The sequence below is a fragment of the Lolium rigidum genome, chromosome 5 (genome assembly GCF_022539505.1).
Source record: "Lolium rigidum isolate FL_2022 chromosome 5, APGP_CSIRO_Lrig_0.1, whole genome shotgun sequence".
NCBI classification, from domain to species: domain Eukaryota; kingdom Viridiplantae; phylum Streptophyta; class Magnoliopsida; order Poales; family Poaceae; genus Lolium; species Lolium rigidum.
This window is the reverse complement of record NC_061512.1, coordinates 121,328,041-121,351,772: the sequence shown is the minus strand read 5'-3', so window position 1 is coordinate 121,351,772 and position 23,732 is coordinate 121,328,041. Positions and strand designations below refer to the sequence as shown.

The 23,732-nt window shown below is 48.9% G+C and overlaps 1 long non-coding RNA gene across 1 annotated transcript; it reads right to left on the bottom strand.

Annotated features, from left to right (window-relative positions):
* Positions 1–21,346: 21,346 nt before the first annotated feature.
* Positions 21,347–21,983, bottom strand: LOC124655491. The gene is made up of 4 exons (XR_006988710.1): positions 21,944–21,983; positions 21,765–21,839; positions 21,489–21,572; positions 21,347–21,409 (listed from the first exon to the last, which is right to left on the bottom strand). It is a non-coding gene; the product is annotated as an uncharacterized LOC124655491 (long non-coding RNA).
* Positions 21,984–23,732: the final 1,749 nt, after the last annotated feature.

Sequence of the window (23,732 nt, the reverse complement as noted above, 5' to 3'; positions counted from 1 at the left end):
GAGATTTTTAGTATGAATCAATCGATGTTTGTAAAAAGAGAGAGTTTGCATGAAAACTTTGTCCTTGTTCGTCAAGTAGCCATGAAGATCAACTTGAGGAGACAAACATGTGTGTTACTAAAGCTCGATCTATCACGTGCTTTCAACTCGACTTCCTGGGGGTTTCTCTTTGAGGATAATGGGGGTTTGGGAAGAGGTTTATTAAGTGGATTGATTTTCTCTTGTACATTGCAAATACAAATTAGATCATTGTTTACTGGAGTTCCGGGTGAGCGCATACATCATGTGCGAGGCCTGAGGCAGTGGATCCCACCTCCACCATGTTGTTTGTTGTAGATATGGACGTTTTGATGGTGGCGATCAAAAAATCAGTGCATGAGTCGATGTTTAGTAACTTGGCTAGGATCATGCCTTCACAAAGAATCTCCTCTTCAAACTGGAATTTCAGGAGTTATTGGTGATTAAGCAAATCTTAAGTATTCTTTGTGAGGGCGGCTCTGGTATGCATGTTAACTTCAGAAAAACCACCACAACTCTGATTAGAGGAGCTGATTGAGACGAGGAGAGAATCGTGCAGGTTCTAGGATGTGAATTGGCTTGGTTTTCAATTAAATACCTCGGTTTGCAACTACCTCTTGGCCCCTAACCAAGGCAAAGTGGCAACCACTGCTTGATTAGGTGATCAAGTGTGTCTCGGTGTGGAAAAGGGTCATACGGAGGCAAGGCTAATTCTAATCAAGTCAGTTGCTTTGGCTAGAGCGGTGCATCAGATGGTGGTAGAGGCACCCGTTTCCTTGAAGAAATTAACAAGTGGTTGTGCACATTTTTGGGGCTGGAAAATGAGGTGCATGGTGGATAATTGATGGCTCCCAAGTGCAGGAGATCAATTTTAGTAATTTTCAATAAGAAAGTTGTCGAACCCACGAGGAGCTGAAGATATTGGTTAGCAAGTTTGACAAGTAAACAATAAAAAAGATGCAGTAGTTTTGGTATTTTGAGTGTATAGTTTGCAATGAAATAAAGTACTGAAAGTACATATCACTAAGTAAATGATCTCAATGAGAGAAAGCCCAATCCTCTATGCAGCAAGAGGACAAACTCAAGTGTGTATGTGAACTTATATGTGACAAGTGTTCCCAATGGCGGCATGGATTTATTAGCATTTAGATTTCTACACAACATGTTGAATTCTTATCAAGTTTCATTCCCTTAGGGGCCGAGCCTAAATTAGGTGCAGCCACAGATATGCGAAACACCCCTTATGATGGGTCCTAGAGCCATTTTCATGAGCAAGTATAGGAATCATTAAGACATAAATGTCCCATCATAGCTGTTAGTTCATGGGTCCCCAACATAAACCCCACTAATGCAACTCAAAGTATTGGAAAACAGTTTTTGTCATTCCGTCCCTTCCAACCCTCATCATTACATTAAGGTGCATCCCTATGAGCCCATATAGGTGAAGTAATATGCAGTCAAAGTTTGCATAAAATCATCATAGAACAACATAAAAGATAAAAACTTGACCAAATACTCATTGCACGTTATATAGAATCATAGCCAGATCATCCTATGCCCTTAGAAACATGGGGAACTACTCACAAGTGCCAAACATGATGTGGACCAGAGGCATAATGATTACAACACAATCTGAAATTATAATCTATCCACCAAATAAAGACAAGATGCCTATCACAATCATGCAATAGCACTTAAAACAATATCCATGGTTCGATCTATCGCAAACTATGAGGGAGGATGGAGTTGATCTCGAAAATGGTGATGATGGTGCTGATGGATATGTTGATGGAGATTCCTCCCCCTATGTCAAGTAGGAGTGGTGATGATGATGGCGTCGATTTCCCCTTCACCGAAGGTACCGGTGCGGTAGGATCTTCCCTCTCCCGGAGTAGGAAATGACTTTCACCTCCGCCGCCGCCTCAATAAATCTCGGGAAATATGGCTTAGGTTTTCTGGTTAGAAGGTGACATCAGTAAAAAGGAGGATTCGAGGCGATGCTCAAGGCCCAAACGAGCATGGGTGGTGCGCCTAGCCAAGTAGGGCACGCCACCTGGGCTCGCTTGTCGCTCGTGGCTCCCCTCGTGTGCTTCTTTGGCCCACGGTCATTCTCTCTGTGAAAAACTGATCATGTATTTTTCCTTTGATTTGTAGCTGTCCAAAAGGTTGCTGAAACAGCAAAATATGAAAAATGAGTTTTCTGCCTCTCAGAAATTAAATACCAATGAAAGGGACTTTGTAGGAAAATTCAGTAAGTCAACTAAAAATGCATAAATATTGACGTATCATGACAATATCATTCAAAACTATTTATATGAGTTACTACATTGATGATTTAAAATGCACGTATCAATAGTGTCTTGTTGCATGGGGCGCCATTTGCTAACCGCAATGCTTTGGTGGGCTAGGCATCAAGGATCTCCGGCAGCAGGGCTTAGCCCTCTGTGTCCGGTTGTGTTGGCTGAGACAATCGTGGCAGGGTCTGCCGGGTATGTATCATACTGAGGTGTCCGAGTTGTTTCTAGAGCTTGGCTCTTTTCACTATTGGAGATGGTAGGGGTATTTTCTTCTGGTGCGATCAATGGATCAATGGATGAAAGGAAGAGGAAATTGCACCAACGGTGGCTAGCCTTGTTTCGACTCGGCGCAAGAATACTGGTATGGCTGCGGATGCAGAGACTGATAATGCTTGGATTAACGACATCTCAGGGGAGGTGACTATCGACAGTTGCGTTTAGTGCATCATGTCGTGGGAGGCGGTCCATAGTGTAGATAGCGATGCGACTATCCGGACTGCATCATCTAGAAGGGTTCTGAGTCTGGAGCTTACTCTTCCAAAAGTACATATGAGATGTTTTGCCATGACACACACCTATATGGAAATTCGTTTGTGCCTTTGAAAAGCAAGATCCTTGCTTGGTTAGCAATGAAATATAGGTTGTGGACAGCGGATCGGAGGGCGAGACATGGGCTAAAATACTTGTCGGGCCCGTGCTTTACATGCTTGCAGGAGGAAGATAATGTGGATCATATCCTCACCCAATGCACCCATGTTAGGCAGGTTTGGTTCAGATTCCTAACTAGTGCCACCCTGAACATACCCGAACCACAACTTAACTCTAATATGGAGAGGTGGTGGACTGAGGTCCGGAAGAGAGTGAGGAAGCTAGATAGGAAGCGCTTTGATTCTCTAGTTACCCTCATGGCCTGGATACTCTACAAGCAGAGGAATGCCAGGGTCTTTGGGCCAATGAATCCAATTCAGATTTTTAGCTTAATTAGAGAAGAGTTCCATTTCTCGGAGATCGCGAAGAAAGGACGAAGTCAGGTTTTACCGTGAGAGTAGGCTTCAGTCGGGGGGGGGGGGGGGAGTTGAGTTCGAAGCACTGGCTTTAGTCGGCTTGTTTATTGTTGTACTTTTTTTTTACTTCTTCTTCTATAAAGATATGGTCTCGAATAAAGAGGTTTGTTTCCACCTCAATGGAATGCATTCTTCTATGGAATATGGAGGGCCCAAGACCACATACAATACATGGTTCTTAGAAACGTGTTCATATGAAAATAAGCGTAGTTTTATTTAAGAATTAGTACTCATTTGTACAGTAGATATACCTAGTTAGACATTGCACATGCTCTCGAAAAAAAAGAGGTTTTTTTCCACCTCAATGGAATGCATTCGTCTATGGAATATGGAGGGCCCAATACCATATACAATACAGGGTTCAAACGTGTTCATATGAAAATAAGCCTAGTTTTATTTAAGAATTAGTACTCATTTGTACAGTAGAGATACCTAGTTAGACATCTCTTTACTGAGAATTAGTAATTCTCAGTCACGACCTATCCCCGTGTGATTAACTCAAGTACTAATTCTCCGTTGTTCTGCACTTAATTATGTAGTTTTTATTTTCTTTGGCTGGATTATTTATAGAGGGAGATTTGAGCGGCTTATTTCTGCTTGCGTAGTTTTTTCGAAACCAACACAAAATAACAATCATAAAAAAAGCAAACACATATGCACACTATTGAAGAAGAAACGTACACCTAAAAAACTCTCATCTCATGTGCAACTAAGAAATAACTAGAAAAATCTCAGTTGCAATCTAATTGTAGGAAAATCTCATCAACAAAAAATGTGCAACCGGAAAAATTTCAGTTTCAACCCACGTGCGATTGGAAAAATCTCAGTTGCAACCTAATTGTAACTAGGAAAATCTCGGTAGCAACAAGTGTGTAACTGGAAATTTTCAGTTGCAGCCCTACGTGCGACTGGAAAAATCTCAGTTGCAACCTGCAACCGAGAATCTCGGTAGGAACTGAAAAAAAAATCAGTTACAATCCACGTGCAACTGAAAAATTTCAGTTGTAATGTAATTATAATCTGAAAATTCTTAGTTGCAACAAGTGTGCAATTGGAAAAAATTCAATTGCTTTTCATGTGCAACTAGAAAATTCTCAGTTGGTGCAAAAGTTGCAACCCACGTGCAACTGAATAAACATCAGTTGCAACCCACATGTAACTGTAAAATTCTCATTTGCAACCTAATTATAGCTAGGAAAATCTCGGTTGCAACAAGTGTGCAACTGAAAATTTTCTAGTGGCAATACAAATGAAAAAAAATCTCAATTTCAATCTAAGTGTAATTGGAAAAATCTTACTTAATATTTCAACAATAGGAAAATAAAAATTCAGAAAGTAGAAAGGAAATATATCACTCGTGGGGCATTGTCATTCACGAACTTACCAATCCAAAAGAAAATGAGTGCGTAGGGTACTAAGAGCATCTCCACCAGCGGCCCCCATAGCGGCCTCGACAGCGATTTGAGGTCGAAAGCGAAAATGAGCTCACACCGGCGCGCTTTAAACGGCGCCGGTGATTTTTCGAGCCCAATAGAAGCGCCGGCAACCCCGTGCCGGCCCCTTGGCCAAGGGCGTGAATCGGGCGCGCCGGCACATCGTGGAACGACGGTTTTCGCGGGTGGGGTCCCCTTGTCAGCGAGAGGACGCGGTGGTTTGCATCGGAAACAACGCGGGGAGGATGGTCATCAGTGTTAATGGCCTCCCGCGCGGAAACCCAAACGGCGAGGGCGGCGACTGGCCACGCGGCGTCCACCTACCTTGCCCACGCGCCTTCAATGCGGATCCGCCGCCTCCCTTAAAACCACACCGCCGCGCACTTATAGTTGTTCCCCGCCTTCCAACTCTAGCCGCCACCGTCCAACCGCCGCGCAAACCTCCCATGCACCCAGCGATGATGGCGCACAGCGACGAGGCCGGAGGCAGCGGCGACCGCGTGCTCCGCTCGTTGCAGCTCAGCCTCGACGAGGCCGACGTACTGTACTAGCACCGCATCCCCGTGCCAGTGCAGTACAAACTGCCGCACGGCTGGCACGTCTCCAACGCCGGCTTCGCCGTGCCACCGCCACCACCGGAAGGAGCACAAACGCGAGCCCTCGCGAGGGAACGGCGGAACCGGATGACACCAGCGGAGAGGAGCTTGTCGGAGAACACCATCCAAAGCCCGACCTGGCATCATCGTTTTGAAGATGAGCGCGACGTCGAGCTCGCGCGTGCGGCCGACCACTCCAACGGTCGCTTCAACACCGTCGGCCACCATGCGTGGTGGTACGGCCGCGACGTCGACACCACGCTGCGCCAGTAGGGCTACTGCCATCGCGTCCGCGGCAACCCGGCACGCATCCCACTGCACTTCCCGTAACCTGCAACCGAGAATCTCGGTAGGAACTGAAAAAAAAAATCAGTTGCAATCCACGTGCAACTGTAAAATTTCAGTTGTAATGTAATTGTAATCTGGAAATTCTTAGTTGCAACAAGTGTGCAATTGGAAAAAATGCAATTGCTTTTCATGTGCAACTAGAAAACTCTCTGTTGGTGGAAAAGTTGCAAACCACGTGCAACTGAAAAAAACATCAGTTCCAACCCACATGTAACTGTAAAATTCTCATTTGCAACCTAATTATAGCTAGAAAAATCTTGGTTGCAACAAGTGTGCAATGAAAATTTTCTAGTGGCAATACAAATGAAAAAAAATTCTCAATTTCAATCTAAGTGTAATTGGAAAAATCTTACTTAATATTTCAAAAATAGGAAAATAAAAATTCAGAAAGTAGAAAGGAAATATATCACTCGTGGGGCATTGCCATTCACGAACTTACCAATCCAAAAGAAAATGAGTGCGTAGGGGTACTAAGAGCATCTCCACCAGCGGCCCCGTAGCGGCCTCGACAGCGATTTGAGGTCGATAGCGAAAATGAGCTCACACCGGCGCGCTTTAAACGGCGCCGGTGATTTTTCGAGCCCAATAGAAGCGCCAGCAACTTCGTGCCGGCCCCTTGGCCAAGGGCGCGAATCGGGCGCGCCGGCACCTCGCGGAACGATGGTTTTCGCGGGTGGGGTCCCCTTGTCAGCGAGAGGACGCGGTGGTTTGCATCGGAAACAACGCGGGGACGATGGTCATCAGTGTTAATGGCCTCCCGCGCGGAAACCCAAACGTGAGGGCGGCGACTGGCCACGCGGCGTCCACCTACCTTGCCCACGCGCCTTCAATGCGGATCCGCCGCCTCCCTTAAAACCACACCGCCGCGCACTTATCGTTGTTCCCCGCCTTCCAACCCTAGCCGCCACCGTCCAACCGCCGCGCAAACCTCCCATGCACCCAGCGATAATGGCGCACAACGACAAGGCCGGCGGCAGCAGCGGCCGCCTGCTCCGCTCGTTGCAGCTCAGCCTGGACGAGGCTGACGTACTGTACTGGCACCGCATCCCCGTGTCGGTGCAGTACAAACTGCCGCACGGCTGGCACGTCTCCAACGCTGGCTTCTCCGTGCCACCGCCGACACCGGAAGGAGCCCAAACGCGAGCCCTCGCGAGGGAACGACGGAACCGGATGACACCAGCGGAGAGGAGCTTGTCGGAGAACACCGTCCAAAGCCCGACCTGGCAGCATCGTTTTGAAGATGAGCACGCCGTCGAGCTCGGGCGTGCGGCCCTAACTATAGCTAGAAAAATCTCGGTTGCAACAAGTGTGCAACTGAAAATTTTCTAGTGGCAATACAAATGAAAAAATTCTCAATTTCAATCTAAGTGTAATTGGAAAATTTTTACTTAATATTTCAACAATAGGAAAATAAAAATTCAGAAAGTAGAAAGGAAATATATCACTCGTGGGGCATTGCCATTCACGAACTTACCAATCCAAAAGAAAATGAGTGCGTAGGGGTACTAAGAGCATCTCCACCAGCAGCCCCCATAGCGGCCTCGACAACGATTTGAGGTCGAAAGCGAAAATGAGCTCACACCGGCGCGCTTTAAACGGTGCCGGTGATTTTTCGAGCCCAATAGAAGGGCTGGCAACTCCGTGCCGGCCCCTTGGCCAAGGGCGCGAATCGGGCGCACCGGCACCTCGCGGAACGACGATTTTCGCGGGTGGGATCCCCTTGTCAGCGAGAGGACGCGGTGGTTTGCATCGGAAACAACACGGGGACGATGGTCATCAGTGTTAATGGCCTCCCGCGCGGAAACCCAAACGGCGAGGGCGGCGACTGGCCACGCGGCGTCCACCTACCTTGCCCATGCGCCTTCAATGCGGATCCGCCGCCTCCCTTAAAACCACACCGCGGCGCACTTATCGTTGTTCCCCGCCTCCAACCCTAGCCGCCACCGTCCAACCGCCGCGCAAACCTCCCATGCACCCAGCGATGATGGCTCACAGCGACGAGGCCGGCGGTAGCGGCGGCCGCGTGCTCCGCTCGTTGTAGCTCAGCCTCGACGAGGCCGACGTACTGTGCTGGCACCGCATCCCCGTGTCGGTGCAGTACAAACTGCCGCACGGCTGGCACGTCTCCAACGCCGGCTTCGCCGTGCCACCGCCGCCACCGGAAGGAGCACAAACGCGAGCCCTCGCGAGCGAACGGCGGAACCGGATGACACCAGCGGAGAGGAGCTTGTCGGAGAACACCGTCCAAAGCCCGACCTGGCAGCATCGTTTTGAAGATGAGCGCGCCGTCGAGCTCGCGCGTGCGGCCGACCACTCCAACGGTCGCTTCAACACCGTCAGCCACCATGCGTGGTGGTACGGCCGCGACGCCGACACCACGCTGCGCTAGTAGGGCTACTGCCATCGCGTCCGCGGCAACCCGGCGTGCGTCCCACTGCACTTCCCGCAACCTGCAACCGAGAATCTCGGTAGGAACTGAAAAAAAATTCAGTTGCAATCCACGTGCAACTGTAAAATTTCAGTTGTAATGTAATTGTAATCTGGAAATTCTTAGTTGCAACGCGTGTGCAATTGAAAAAAATTCAATTGCTTTTCATGTGCAACTAGAAAATTCTCAGTTGGTGGAAAAGTTGCAACCCAAGTGCAACTGAAAAAAACATCAGTTGCAACCCACATGTAACTGTAAAATTCTCATTTGCAACCTAATTATAGCTAGAAAAATCTCGGTTGCAACAAGTGTGCAACTGAAAATTTTCTAGTGGCAATACAAATGAAAAAAATTCTCAATTTCAATCTAAGTGTAATTGGAAAAATCTTACTTAATATTTCAACAATTGGAAAATAAAAATTCAGAATGTAGAAAGGAAATATATCACTCGTGGGGCATTGCCATTCACGAACTTACCAATCCAAAAGAAAATGAGTGCGTAGGGGTACTAAGAGCATCTCCACCAGCGCCCCCCATAGCGGCCTCGACAGCGATTTGAGGTCGAAAGCGAAAATGAGCTCACACCGGCGCGCTTTAAACGGCGCCGATGATTTTTCGAGCCCAATAGAAGCGCCGGCAACTCCGTGCCGGCCCCTTGGCCAAGGGCGTGAATCGGGCGCGCCGGCACCTCGCGGAACGACGGTTTTCGCAGGTGGGGTCCCCTTGTCAGCGAGAGGACGCGGTGGTTTGCATCGGAAACAACGCGGGGAGGATGGTCATCAGTGTTAATGGCCTCCCGCGCGGAAACCCAAACGGCGAGGGCGGTGACTGGCCACGCGGCGTCCACCTACCTTGCCCACGCGCCTTCAATGCGGATCCGCCGCCTCCCTTAAAACCACACCGCGGTGCATTTCTCGTTGTTCCCCGCCTTCCAACCCTAGCCGCCACCGTCCAACCGCCGCGCAAACCTCCCATGCTCCCAACGATGATGGCGCACAACGACGAGGCCGGCGGCAGCGGCGGCCGCGTGCTCTGCTCGGTGCAGCTCAGCCTCGACGAGGCCGACGTACTGTACTGGCACCGCATCCCCGTGTCGGTGCAGTACAAACTGCCGCACGGCTGGCACGTCTCCAACGCCGGCTTCGCCGTGCAACCGCCGCCACCGGAAGGAGCACAAACACGAGCCCTCGCGTGGGAACGGCGGAACCGGATGGCACCAGCGGAGAGGAGTTTGTCGGAGAACACCGTCCAAAGCCCGACCTGGCAGCATCGTTTTGAAGATGAGCGCGCCGTCGAGCTCGCGCGTGCGGCCGACCACTCCAACGGTCGCTTAAGCACCGTCGGCCACCATGCGTGGTGGTACGGCCGCGACGTCGACACCACGCTGCGCCAGTAGGGCTACTGCCATCCGTCCGCGGCAACCCGGCGCGCGTCCCACTGCAATTCCCGCAGGCGGCCTGCATGGCGTCGGTGGCGCCGATGCTGCAGAGGCCGCCGGAGAGGACCGCGGCTTCCGGATTCTCGCGCACCAGATCGTCGTCTGCCATCGCGTGCACGCGCTAGGCCGCGCCCGCGCCTCCTTCCGGAGGCGTCATCATCCGCGACGAGGCGAGCCGCGTGTCCTCTGCTCCGGCCCGTCGGACGACGGGGTCGGGCCGCCGCCCCCGCGTCAAGGTGGAGGACGCCGCGGCCTCGCCACCACTTCCGCCGGCGAAGAAGAAATGGTGGGAGAAGGAGGCCGAGGCGCAGGCGGCCCTCCGTGGCGACGACGACGACGAGGATTTCCCCACCCTACAGTTCATGGTCGGCCGCTCCATCGACGAAGACTACCGGCACATTACGCTGGACCCGCGGCAGGCGGCGGTGTGGTCCGCTAGGGACCATGGCGCCAACTACGTCGACCTCGCCGGACCATCGGTGCTGCCGCCGCCAAAGGAGGAGAAGGCCGACGAGGACGACAACTAGTCATACGGGCCATCCAGCGAGGACGGCGACGACCTGGACTTCAGCGCCTTCGACTCCCAACACCGCTAGATGTTTTTTTTTAGTTTTTTAGTTCGAATTCATGTTAAATTTGTACAAATTTCGTTCGAACTTCGTATGAATATCGTTTTCAAAATTTGAATTTAACTTTCTAAATCTATCGGGGCCGCCGGTGTGGGGGCGCCGGTGTGGGAGCAGCATCCCCAAATAGAGGATGCAGTGCCGGCGTCCCCATACGGAGGTGCCGACGCCTCTGCTGGCGACTATTTGGGGGGCGCCGTCCAATAGTCACGCTAATTTTTGGCACTGTAAAAGCACTTTGCAGCGCGCTCCATCCATGTTTCGCGCATGAGGTCATATTCACCTCCAACAAGCTCTAAATTTTGGAGCTGTAAAACTGGGTAGTTGTTTTTGCGCGCGATTTGTTCCGCGCGCTCTTTCCGGCGTAGTAGATATAATGCACGAGATAACGCTTTTACCCCGCGCTCTATTTTACAGCGCCGGTTGCAACACCTGTTGGAGCATCAAAACTAGTCGCTTTTTTTTTTTGGATAGAACGCCAGTTACATCACCTGTTGGAGATTCTCTAAATAATGTGTGTGTGCAAGGGTGTACATTGCGACCTAAATATCAAACAATTAGGATCAAGCATGTTTGATACGTTCCACTAGGAACAGTGTAATGTTGCACGTAGAATAGCAAAAGACATGGAGAAAAGCTCAGTACATAAACAAAAGCCCAACACAGGCTAAAAACAACACGCATCAAGCACTTCTTTAAACACCTTCCACGGTGAGGTCTAATCTGCAGGAGCCGACATACTCTGGTGCGTACAAGGATTTTCAAACGGTACAGTGTTGCGTTATGCTATAAATGAGGAAAAATTGAGGCAGTGTTTTCTGCCTATGGATGTCGAAGCGATTTGGAAATACCATTGAGTCATAAGAGGCAAGAGGATTTTTGGTCTTGGCACTACGATCGGAAGGGCAACCAGAGACGGACGAGACGGACGAGAGGCATGGCTAGATCAGCGAGCGTCTAGCTCGAATGGAGAACAAATTCAGCAAGATTGGTGCTCACTTGGAAGACCTAAGTCCCTTCCAAGATGAAGGTTTTCTTGTGGAGGCTAGCAAAATAATCCATCCCAACAAATGCTTTACGACACAAACGGCATATGGTAGATAGTAGTGTTTGTCGGTTCTGTGGAGCTCATGACTCATGGAAGCATGCGCTGATGGACTGCTCCATGTCTAGGTGTGTTTGGGCCTTAGTGGAAGAACATATCACCGAACACATGCAAAATACGAATGATGGAGACCCTCGATCTTGGCTGGCAACCATGATCACGACTTTGGGGGAAGGAAGATCAGGTGAAGGTTTTTGTCACATTGTGGGCGATCTAGAATGCTCGTCGAAAGGCCATCCATGAGAAAGTATATCAAAGCCCATTATCTGTTCACTTCTTTGTGGATAATTTTATCGCCGACCTCAAGCGAGGCGAGGAGATGGGGAGGCAGCGGCAACCGACGTCTTCTGCACAAGCAGAAGCAGCTTGGATCCCGCCTCCAGCCGGTGTAACCAAGATAAATGTGGATACCGCTGTTGGAAAGAACTCTGGGCGTGGGACGGTGGCTGCCATTGCCAGGAGTGACTCCGGCGTATTTCAGGGCCATCGGCCGTGGTATTTCATGGGCAAGGGATGCTCCGAGACGCTTGAGGTACTAGCCTGCAGAGAGGTAATTGCTTTGGCAAGGGACCTGGATGTTCGGTGGACAAAAGTGGGGGACAACTTGGGTAGGATCTTGCTTTAGATAAGATCTATGAGATCGATTTTTTAAAACACAAGAAACATGTTCAAATATTCTCAAAAAAAATGACAGCGCACATCTGTGTTATATATGCAACGCCAAAAATTTGCTGCTTCAAATTCGACCTACATTTGGAGATCCAAAAAAGATAAGTTTGGGAGTGAATAGTGTGAAATACTATTCACCCAAGGTTGACACTATTCAAAGCAGAATTTGTCTTTTTTATTTCTCTAAATGTAGATAGAGTTTTGAGCTAAATTTTTTGGGGTTGTAAATACAGACTATAGGTATGTTGTGAACTTTTTTCCAGATTTTTTCGCTTTTGTAAATATGATTTTTATGAACTAATCCTATGATCCCACCTAAGGAGCTGATCCTATACAAGTCTCCCCCGACAAAAGTGGCGACTGACTGCAAGAACGCTGTCAGAAGCTTGGAAGAAGAAACGATGAGAATCTATGCCCACATCTTATGTGAGATCAATGAAGCCTGGAGGGAGTTTACCGGGGTGTCGTTCTGCCATGAAGGACGAAGATCGAATAAAGATGCCCATTCGTTAGCTAGAAGTGTAGTTTATAATGATCTTGGTCGTAGTGTTTGGTTCCTAAATTCGCTTGACGAAAGTTGTATGTCTGTCGAAGTTTAATAAAATGCGGGTGTTCTCTAAAAAAACTAAAATCCCAAATCAAAAGCACAAATTTAGATGTTTTTTTAGCTTACAAGCCACAGTAATCCAAAAGCCTAAATTATGACTGACAAAACACCTCCTACGTCACTCTCAGTGGCCCCGCCTCCGTCGTGTCTCTCTCTGGCCTTGCATCGCTCTCAGCGTCCGTCTCCTCCGTCTCGGTCGACGAATCTGTCTCTGGTGCAGAATCACTCACCTCCGTGTCCGTGCCATCTAACTCGTCTTCGTATGTCTCTGCATTGCTCCAGGTTACAGTCTCCTCGGCCTCCGTGTCCGTATGGCTGTCCTCGTCGTCCGTCTCTTCCACGGCCGGCGGTAGCTCGAAGCGGCAGACCGGGCAGACGCGGTTGACCGTGAGCCACCGGAAGATGCAGCTCTCGTGGAAGCGGTGCGAGTTCGGGCACGGCATCCGAAGCTCCTGCCCCTCCATGAAGGCCTCCATGCACACGGCGCACTGCTCCTCCCGCGTCGCCTCCCCTGCGACCGCCGCCGGCAGCGTCGCGATGGCCAGGCCACAGGCCGGACGGGCGCCGATGCCGCTCGCCTGGAACAAGCCGTCCACCGCGGTGTCACTGTCGCTGTCGTCCGCCGCGATCTTGATAGATCACAAGCCTACTACACACAACGCGATCACAGTGGAAGAATTCGTGGAAGGATCTGCCAACGCCACTTAAGAACTCTCTCTGACGGAACTGACGGAACTCAAGCACACAGAGAGTCAGTTTTGCGACGCGCACTAAACTGCGTCTTTTCTGTTTTCTCCTTTTATTCAGAAGGGAAACAAACTCGCCCGAGATTCTGCCCACGATCCGTTTCTTCCGCGCCATCCCACGGACGTGATCGTGGCCAGTCCAACTCGCACGATTCTAGCTAGTCCTGATAAGAGCAAAGACTAAATCTACCTTAGAACCGCAACGTGAACACAGCACGTTTCTGGTTACAAGTTTATTGTCGGAAAACTAAGCAAATGAGCATGACAAAGTTCAGGTCATCAGATATTAACACAACATTTCACCTCCTTAAGCTTGATGGCCTGAACTCACCAGTTGCATGCCGATCTTCTTCTTCAGTTCCAGAAACCGAAGCCTAGGGAGTGGCTTGGTTAATATATCGGCATGTTGTTCATCAGTTCTAACATGCTCCACCTCCACTTTGCCATCTTCAACACAGCTTCTTACAAAGTGGTACTTCACGTCTATGTGCTTGCTTCTCTCATGGTAGACTGGATTCTTGCACAAAGCAATTGCAGACTGGTTATCTACCTTGATTTTGACCCTGATTCGCTCTTGGCCCAGCAGTTCGTTTACCAATCTTGCAAGCCACACTCCCTGACATGCAGCATATGCAGCTGCTATATACTCAGCCTCACATGATGACAATGCCACTACTTTCTGTTTCTGTGAGATCCAAGACACTGGGCAATGTCCAAAATAATACAGTACCCCTGTAGTGCTTTTCCGGTCATCAACATCGCCTCCATGGTCACTATCACTGTAACCTAGCAGTTCTGGGCTTCCCTCAACTCGTTTGTAATTGCAGCCTAGGCCGACTGTGCCTTTTACATATCTCAGTATATGTTTAACTGCCGTCATGTGTTCTTTGGTCGGATTTTCCATGAACCTGCTAACATACCCAACTGCAAAGTTCAGATCAGGTCTTGTGTGTAGCAAGTATCTCAAACTCCCAACCACACTTCTATACTCAGTTGAGTCCACTTTCTCTGCCTTGCTGAACTTACTGAGCTTCAGCTTTGGCTCCATTGGGAATTGAGCTGAATTGCACTTCTCCATCCCCATTTTCTCCAGTATCCGGGTTGCATAGCCTGACTGACACAGAGTTATACCCTCCTCAGTTTGCTTCACCTCTATACCCAGATAATAACTCAGTAGTTCCAAATCGGTCATACTGAATTTGGACTTCATCTGGCGCTTGAAATCATCAATAGCCTGACTGTTCCCTCCTGTGATGACTAGATCATCCACATACACCCCTACGATCAGTACTGAGTTCTTCACTTCCTTTCTGTACAAACCAGATTCATAGGGGCACTTCTGGAACCCTAGTTCAGTCAAGGTGCAGTCCAGCTTGTGGTTCCAAGCTCTAGGAGCCTGACGGAGGCCATACAGTGCTTTCCTTAGCCTGTACACCTTGCCTCCTTTTCCTTCTATCTCATGGCCTGGTGGCTGACTAACATAAACCTCTTCAACCAAGTCACCATTTAGGAATGCTGACTTTACATCCATCTGGTGGATTTTCCAGTCAAGTTGGGACGCCATTGCAATAAGCAAGCGAACGGATTCAAGACGTGCAACTGGCGCAAACACCTCCTCAAAATCTATTCCCTGTCTCTGCACATATCCTTTAGCCACAAGCCTCGCCTTGTGCTTGACAATTTCTCCACTTGGATCCTTTTTCAGCTTATACACCCATTTCAGACCAATGGGTTTCTTTCCTTTAGGTAAATCACAAAGTTCCCAAGTCTTGTTCTCTTCTATGGCTGCCAGTTCTTCTTTCATGGCCCCTTTCCAGCTGGTTTCTTTCATCGCCTCAATGTGACTAGACGGCTCCTCTAGGCCAAGCAGGCATAACCCACTGTATTCTTCCTCGACTTCTTCGGTTTCAGCATATATGTCAGCCAATAGCTTCCTTCCCTGAGGCCCTAGCGAGTCCTCATTCTCTGGAGTCGAGGAAGATTCTGGTGACATGTGTGCAGGAGCAGGAGGTGTTGACAGCTGGAATGGAATGGCAGTTCCATCGTTTGCACCGCGAGTCTTGATTGTCACCTGTGGTGTCCTTGCCATCTCTGGAGCTGCTGCTGGAGTGGCATTCCCAGGTGGTTGGTCCACTTCTGCTTGCCCTGGCTGTTCTGGATAAAACACAACTAGAGGCTCTGAATTTCCACCACCGGAGGTGTTCGATGAGCTCCAGTTCCAGGGCCTGTCTTCCTCAAACACTGCATCCCGTGTAATCACAAGTTTCTTCTTCTCTGTATCAAACATTCTGTAAGCTTTTGAGCCTATCTCATAACCAATGAAGACCATCTGCTGGCTTCTATCTGACAGCTTGGACTGTCCTGGACCAATCTTCTTAACATGAGCAGTGCAACCAAATGTCCTTAGATGCTGTACATTCGGTTTACATCCATGCCAAGCTTGATACGGTGTCATTCCCTTGACACTCTTTGTGGGAGCCCTATTCAGGAGATAAACGGCAGTGGTGACTGCTTCTCCCCAGAACCGACTCGGCACCCCCATACTCTTGAGCAAGCTCCTTGCCATGCCCACAACTGTCTGATTTCTCCTCTCTACAACACCATTTTGCTGTGGTGTGTAAGGAGCTGTCAGAAAGTGTTTGATTCCATGCTCATCACAGTACTGGTTGAATTCAGTTGAGGTGAACTCTCCTCCCCTGTCAGTCCGAAGGGCCTTCAGCTTCAGGCTCTTCTCAACCTCGGCTGCAACTTGAAGCTTCTTGAATGCAGAGAACGCCTCATCCTTGCTGTGCAGCAATGTGATCCACATGAATCTCGAGTGATCATCAACCAGGAGCAAAAAATAGTTCTTGCCTCCTAGAGTTGTGGGGGTGATTGGGCCACAGAGATCGCCATGCCACAACTCCATTGGACAGGATGCGCGATAACACGCCTGTATGGGGAACGGCAGGCGACGTTGCTTTGCTATCATACAACCATCACAGATCTGCTCCACTTGCTGAAACTTGGGCATTCCCTCAACCATCCCTCCTGCTGCAAGTGTCTGCAGCGAGCGGAAATTGACGTGCCCATACCGCATGTGCCACAGCCAGGCGTCTTCCTTGGCGTGTGCAAGAAGGCACACCGGTTTGGTGGCCTCAATGTTCAGGATGTACAATCTGTTCCTGGACCTGGGAACACGAGCGAGCACATTCCTTTGTCTGTCCCACACTGTCATGACCCCATTCTCGCCTGAATACTTGCATCCATTCTCGTCCAACTGGCCGAGGCTGATTATGTTGCTCTTCAGCTTTGGGATGTAGTACACTGCAGACAACACCCGGTGATCTCCAGTGAGGCACTTCATCAGCACAGACCCACGGCCACAGATTTCAACAGTAGAACCATCACCAAACTTAACCTTGCCTTGAACAAATCGATCGAGTTCAGCAAACTTCTCCGGATCGCCGGTCATGTGATTTCTTGCACCAGTATCCAGATACCACGAGGCATCACGTGGCCCTTTGTACTTGGGCACAACCTTCTCCTCATTCAACAGAACTTGCTCTGACGGTGTGTCAATCTGCTCTGTTAGCTCGCAGGTTTCCACCATGAGCATAGCTGGTTCATCATCCTCCTGCTCAGCCAGGTTGGCTCTCTCTCGTTTGGATGGTTCAGGACAATCTGCCTGGAAATGCCCCTTCTCATTGCAGTTGTAGCATCTCACTTTTGCAATGTCAAACTTTCCCTTTTTCTTCTGTTTTCCCCGGTCACCACCAGAGTTCTTGCTATTCTTTGGGTTGTCAGATTTCCCACTGGTTTTCTTCCCAGAGGATCCGGAGCTTCCTGCGCCTGAGCTGTCCTTCTTAACCTGCATCAGCTGCTCCAGGGCACGCGTCATGAGCACAAGCTGATCCTCTTTTCCCGTGCTATTGCGACGACGTCCCCGCTGTCCGTTCTCAAACGATGACAACTTGCCCAAAGCCTCTGGCACCGGCATTGTGGAAAGATCTCCCCACTGCTCTATGGTGTTGACCACATCTGCAAATCTATCTGGAACAGCATTGAACAAAACCTCGATGACAGATTCATCACTGATTTTCTCACCTAGGTTCCTGATCTCGGCGACGAGCGTCGTCAGCTTCTGCCCGAACACCGAGATCGTCTCGCCCTCGTCCATCTGCAGCCGATCGAGCTGTCGCTTCAGCTGCTTGACGCGAGATTTCTTGACGCGGTCCTCCCCGACCCGCATCTGCCGGATCGCCTCCCACGCCTGCGCCGCGGTCTCGTGCTCCGCGATGGCCATGACCATGGCATCAGGGAGGGACTGCGAGAGCGCAGTGAACGCATCCTCGTCCCTGGCCTGGTCGTAGTTGCCCTTCCCCTCGATCGCCGACCAGCAGCCGAGGGAGCGCATGAGGATCTTCATCTTGACCGCCCAAACACCATAGTTGGTGTCGGTGAGCTGTGGGTAATGGACGGGGATTCCTCCGCGTGCCGCCGAACGAACGACGACGGCACCCGCGTCCTGGTCCCTCCTCGCCGGGGTCTGGTACTTCCCGGCGCTGCCGCCGCTCGATTGGCGGTGTGGACTCACGTCCCCCATCTCCGGTCACCGTCTCCTTTCGCCCCCAACACAACCGCCACCAAATCGCCGCCGGTGAACCTATGGGCTCTGATACCAAATGATAGATCACAAGCCTACTACACACAACGCGATCACAGTGGAAGAATTCGTGGAAGGATCTGCCAACGCCACTTAAGAACTCTCTCTGACGGAACTGACGGAACTCAAGCACACAGAGAGTCAGTTTTGCGACGCGCACTAAACTGCGTCTTTTCTGTTTTCTCCTTTTATTCAGAAGGGAAACAAACTCGCCCGAGATTCTGCCCACGATCCGTTTCTTCCGCGCCATCCCACGGACGTGATCGTGGCCAGTCCAACTCGCACGATTCTAGCTAGTCCTGATAAGAGCAAAGACTAAATCTACCTTAGAACCGCAACGTGAACACAGCACGTTTCTGGTTACAAGTTTATTGTCGGAAAACTAAGCAAATGAGCATGACAAAGTTCAGGTCATCAGAGATTAACACAACAGATCTCACTGTCGCTGTCGTCGGAGTACGCGTCGTCCGCCACGACGTCGTAGTGGCTGGTGCCGTCGGAGAAATCCGGGAAGCCGTTCTCGAACGTGATCTTGAGGATCGTCGTGGCCTCGACGACCGGCGCGGGGGGCTCGAACCGGCGAGGAAGAGACATGGGCTTGAATTGTCGACAAAGCTCGTCGAACTGCTCGTCAGTCAAGTCCTCCACGATTGCCATCGGCCGGTAGGAGCTGGTGCCGTCGTAGCCGCCTGCTTCCGTGCTCTTTGACGACGACGATCTAAGGCCAAGCACACGTACGCACGGCAGGTTGCGATCGGCAGTGGAGCAAAGCGGACGGGTGTTTGCTGAATTTGTAGGACCGGTCAGACGACTCGAGATAGGTACTACTCCCGATCGGAATCGGAATCCGGCTCCGTGTCCTCTTCGACCAAGAACATGGCTAGGAGGCCGAATCTGCAGATGATTCACTGGAGTGGGACTCGTCTCGATCGGTACATGAAAAAGTTATAATTACATATATGCCCCTGTAATTTTCAGCTATTTAAGAAAGAACACTACATGTTAGGTAGGATCTAGGCTTACAAGTTACAAAGGTCTATGAGTTCATTTTTTCTGAAAACAAAACACATTTCAAATATTCTCAAAAAAATCTACAACATACATCTGTGTTACATATGCAATACCAAAAAAATTGCTGCTTCAAATTCGAGCTATTTGTAGAGAGCCAAAAAAGATAAATTTAGGAGTGAATTGTGTGAAAAACTATTAACCCAAAGCTGAGAATATTTGTAGGGGTATTTATCTTTTATGTTTCTCTAAATGTAGGTTGAGTTTTGAGCTGATTTTTTTTGTTGCCGTGGATATAACTCATGAGGCTTGCTCCAGTACAACCCCCCCCCCCCCCCAAACTCAGTTTGGGCTTTTGGGTAATTAGTGACATTAATTAATTAATTAACCGTCAGCCCTCCAAAGCCCAAATCCAAAGCCGGTATCATATGTGGATATACCGTATAGATGGAGCATACACGATCTCCATCAAATGCTCCACGAGACCAGGATGTGGATATACCGTATAGATGGAGCATACACGATCTCCATCAAATGCTCCACGAGACCAGGATATGAACGTCCTCAACTAGCTGAGCTCTCGTTGCCGATCACGTCCGACAGCGCCGCTAGCGATCATGTCCACCGCCGCTAGCGATCACGATCGCCGCCGCCGGACAAGCCGCCGGACATGTCCGACACTGTGCTCCTTCTTCTTTGATGCATCGGACTGGCCGGCTAGAACGTGCCCGGACTGTCCGTCGCTCGAGCGCACAAAACGATGATCACTGATCAGGGCATAATTAGGCGAGGCCTTCTTTAAACAAAGTGAGATGAGGTGTTACCAAAAACGCCAAAGTAATCACGACACCTGATTCCGTTTGATTAAATGTCTAGAGAAACAGAGAAAAGTGGTCAGGGAGGTGATAAGCTAGCTAGGGAAGAATCACGGATTCACCACGCTATCATACACGATCTCCATCAAAAGCTCCACGAGTCCACGATATGAACGTACTCAACTAGCTGAGCTCTCGTTGCTGATCACGTCCGACGACGCTGCTAGCGATCACGACCACCGCCGCCGGACAAACCGCCGGACATGTCTGACACTGCGCTCCTTCTTCTCTAACGCGTCGGACTGGCCGGCTAGAACATGGCCGGACTGTCCGTCCGAACGCTGCTACCAGAGAATCCCTGTCGAGGCTCGTGCTGGCCAGCGCCGCTCGCAGTACCCCGTGGACGGCATGCCACTGCCTTGCCGTGCCTCCCGCCTGCCGGCCTCGACCGCCACCGCCCGACAAAGTGTCCGCCGATGAGTTCAACGGCGTACGTACACCCAACCTTACCTACATGTATGCTACATATTTGTACAAATAAGCTGGATCATACGGGTTTTGTACAGGGCTACGTATACCCATTTAGTTTTTAAAAGACCATCGTGACCCTAATTATGAAGGGGTATCGAGCGATCTGAGCCGTCTTTGTGTTTGAACCCAAACTGAGTTTGGGGAGGGGGTTGTATTGGAGCAGATGCCATAACTCATAGGTATGTTACATATTTTTTATCCATTTTTTTCGTTTTGTAAATATAACTTTTATAAGCTAATCTTATAATCTCACCTAATGAAGAAATCCTATATAAGTCTCCCTGCAATCTTCTATACATTCTATCCAATCGGATAGGTGAGTCGGCATGCGTGAATGAGGTGTTCGCCGCCCCTAGGCTCGCTAACGTTTGCCGCCGCCATGCTTGCCGCCGTCCGTCCTTGCCATCCTTGAAACTTTCTACCACCAAGGGCAGGGAGGATGCCGTGGAGCTTTTCTTCGGTCCACGAGGTGGAGATGGAGCTTAGGAACCGGGTGCTTGGCCCCGCCTCTGAATCGCCAGCCTCCACCACCGCCATGCCCATCATCGTCGCAACAGTAATGAGGTGTTGGCCGCCCCAGGCTCGCTAACGTTTGCCGCCGCCATGCTTGCCGCTGTCCGTCCTTGCCATCCTTGACACTTTCTGCCGCCAAGGGTAGGGAGGATGCCGTGGAGCTTGCAGGAACCGGGTGCTTGGCCCCGCGTCTGAATCACCAGCTTCCACCACCGCCATGCCCATCATCATCGCCTAATTTCAATATTGTAACGATGTTAATAAGCTGCATCATGGGCATAAGTTATTCTTCTTCACAATGGAAAATCTATACTAGTTGCCTATAAAAGTAAAAGAAGAAACTAGTTCATTACAGCAAGCAAAAGGAAGGATAAAGCAACAGCTAACCTGTATTATTTGATCAATAGCTTTGTAAGCTGCATCAACTGGGCCTGTTCCAACTGAACATCCTATCTTCTCCTCTCCGTCTAGACCTATCAGTTTGACGGTTGCTGTAGATAAACCAAGTGTTCCACATGTTGCCTGTAAAGGTGATGAGCAACAGTAAAGTAATAGTTGATTACCATAAAACAAATAGTATTTGGTTGCAGCCTGAAAATACCTGTACATCACCAAGGGACCAAATAACCTTAGGCTGAAATATCTCATCTGATAATAAAGCTTCGATGTCTTCATCAGTTACACGCTACAAAAGAGAAACTAGATTAACTTCCATGCATGGTGGGTGTTTGAAGTTCCAGGTAAATATTAGGGAAAAACATTGCATGCAGAACAGAAGCTCCTGCTGAGATATGTATAAAAAAAACTTATAATGGTTCAGTGAAAACATATACAGAGCCCTTGTTTCAAAAAAAACATACACGGAGAAAAGTATCACCTTTTTTTTCTCTGCAACCTCTTTGTAGCGTTTAAAGAAATCCTCAAATTCCTTGTCGTTGATTTCATATCCAAGCTACATGTTTGTACGGCAAGAATATCATTTGGTAAGAATAACTAAAAAAGAAATCCTATTGCGCTGCAGTAACTACAAACAAGATCAAATAATCTTAGCAATACCTCCACTAGTTTAGTTCTGACAGCATGCCTTCCACTGAAAAAAAAAAGGCCACAAACAGCAATTATGGTTCAGAAAACTATTGTATGTTTATCTGAATGTACTCAAGCAGGATCAAGCTAACCTAATTTAGAAGGGTACAAATGATAAACAGTGCTAGGTAAATAATAACACATTTAAGTAAAAGTTTCTTACATGTCAAATGGTCCAGGTTGAGCTTGAATAACTAAGTTATTTAGGTTGTTACCAAAGAAGAGTGCAATGGTGTACATAGCACCCTTAAATAGTGCTAGGTAAATAATAATACATTTAAGTAAAAGTTTCCTGCATGTCAAATGGTCCAGGTTGAGCTTGAATAACTAAGTTATTTAGGTTGTTACCAAAGAAGAGTGTAATGGTGTACATAGCACCCTTGATGACCGATTGTGCTATGACGCTACCTGCACATCTCTCCAAGATACTCATATTATGTGAAAATAATTGAGTATTTGACACAATGCTTATCCGTCGTTTGCCCCCAATTCTCCTTTTTTTCGATAAGGGGCGCTTTATTACTTATAAGGTTTAAGTAATACACCCAACCTCTGCATATTATGCACACAACCGTTTAAAAGGTCCACAAATCATCGACAAAAAGATACATAGAGTGATATAAAGAAAAGGCCAACTACTATGATGCTCCGTTGGCTTCAATCCTCCGATTATGCAGCCACCCATGTTGGGAAATAAACTCCATGGTCGTGTTCTCCAATCGTGTAGACACCTCCATACAGAGGTCGCGATCCGCCAAACGCTGAAGTGGCGACCATGAACGGAGCAAAGCCGTACACCGGTAGATTACCTGCATAAGAGAGGAAGATTTGTCAATAAAACCTTGTCGTTTCTACATAGCCAAAGCGACCAAACAACCGCAATCGCTCCCACTCTGATAATTGTTTTGTACCTAGAATCCACCCCATCAACCAATTGCCAAAAATGTTTGCAATGCTACGAGGGGGATATAAGGTAGAACCTATCTGAATGATTGACCATATAGATTGGGCTATCTGAATGATTGACCATATAGATTGGGCAACTCGAGAGTTGAAGAAAAGGTGTTTTATTGTCTCATCTTCGTGACAGAACACACATTTCGTACAACCTTGCCAGTTGCGCTTTACAAGGTTATCTTTAGTAAGAATCACACCTCGACGAAGATACCATGCAAAAACTTTAGTTTTGAGTGGTATCTTCAGCTTCCAGATGTATTTATTATTTAGTACCGGTTGTGAAGAGAGACATAATGCTTTGTACATGGAATTAACCGAAAATATTCCATTTTTGGTGAGACTCCAACGGAATTCATCCATTCCCCGAACCAGCTGGATTGAACCTAACCGCTCAACTAGTTCATTCCAAGCAACTAGTCGGGGGCCGATAAGGTCTCGCCTGAACGTCATAGAGGGGGGGAGAAGATGCCATCACCTTCTGCAGGGTATCCCCTTTATAATGAACAATAATGTACAAAGCCGGATACTGTTCTCGAAGAGTGGTTGTTCCCAACCAACGATCCTCCCAAAACCGTATCTCTGCCCCATTCTTGATGGAGAAAGAACCAAATGGGAAAAGGTGCTTTTTAGTTGCCATGATGCCAGCCCAAAAACGTGAATCTCCTGGTTTGCAAAAAACCTGAGAGATCGCCTTCGAGCCAACATACTTTTTCCGCAATAGTTATTGCCATACACCATCCTCCGTTAACAACCTAGCCAGCCATTTACCAAGCAAAGCCCTGTTCTTAACTTCAAGATCGTG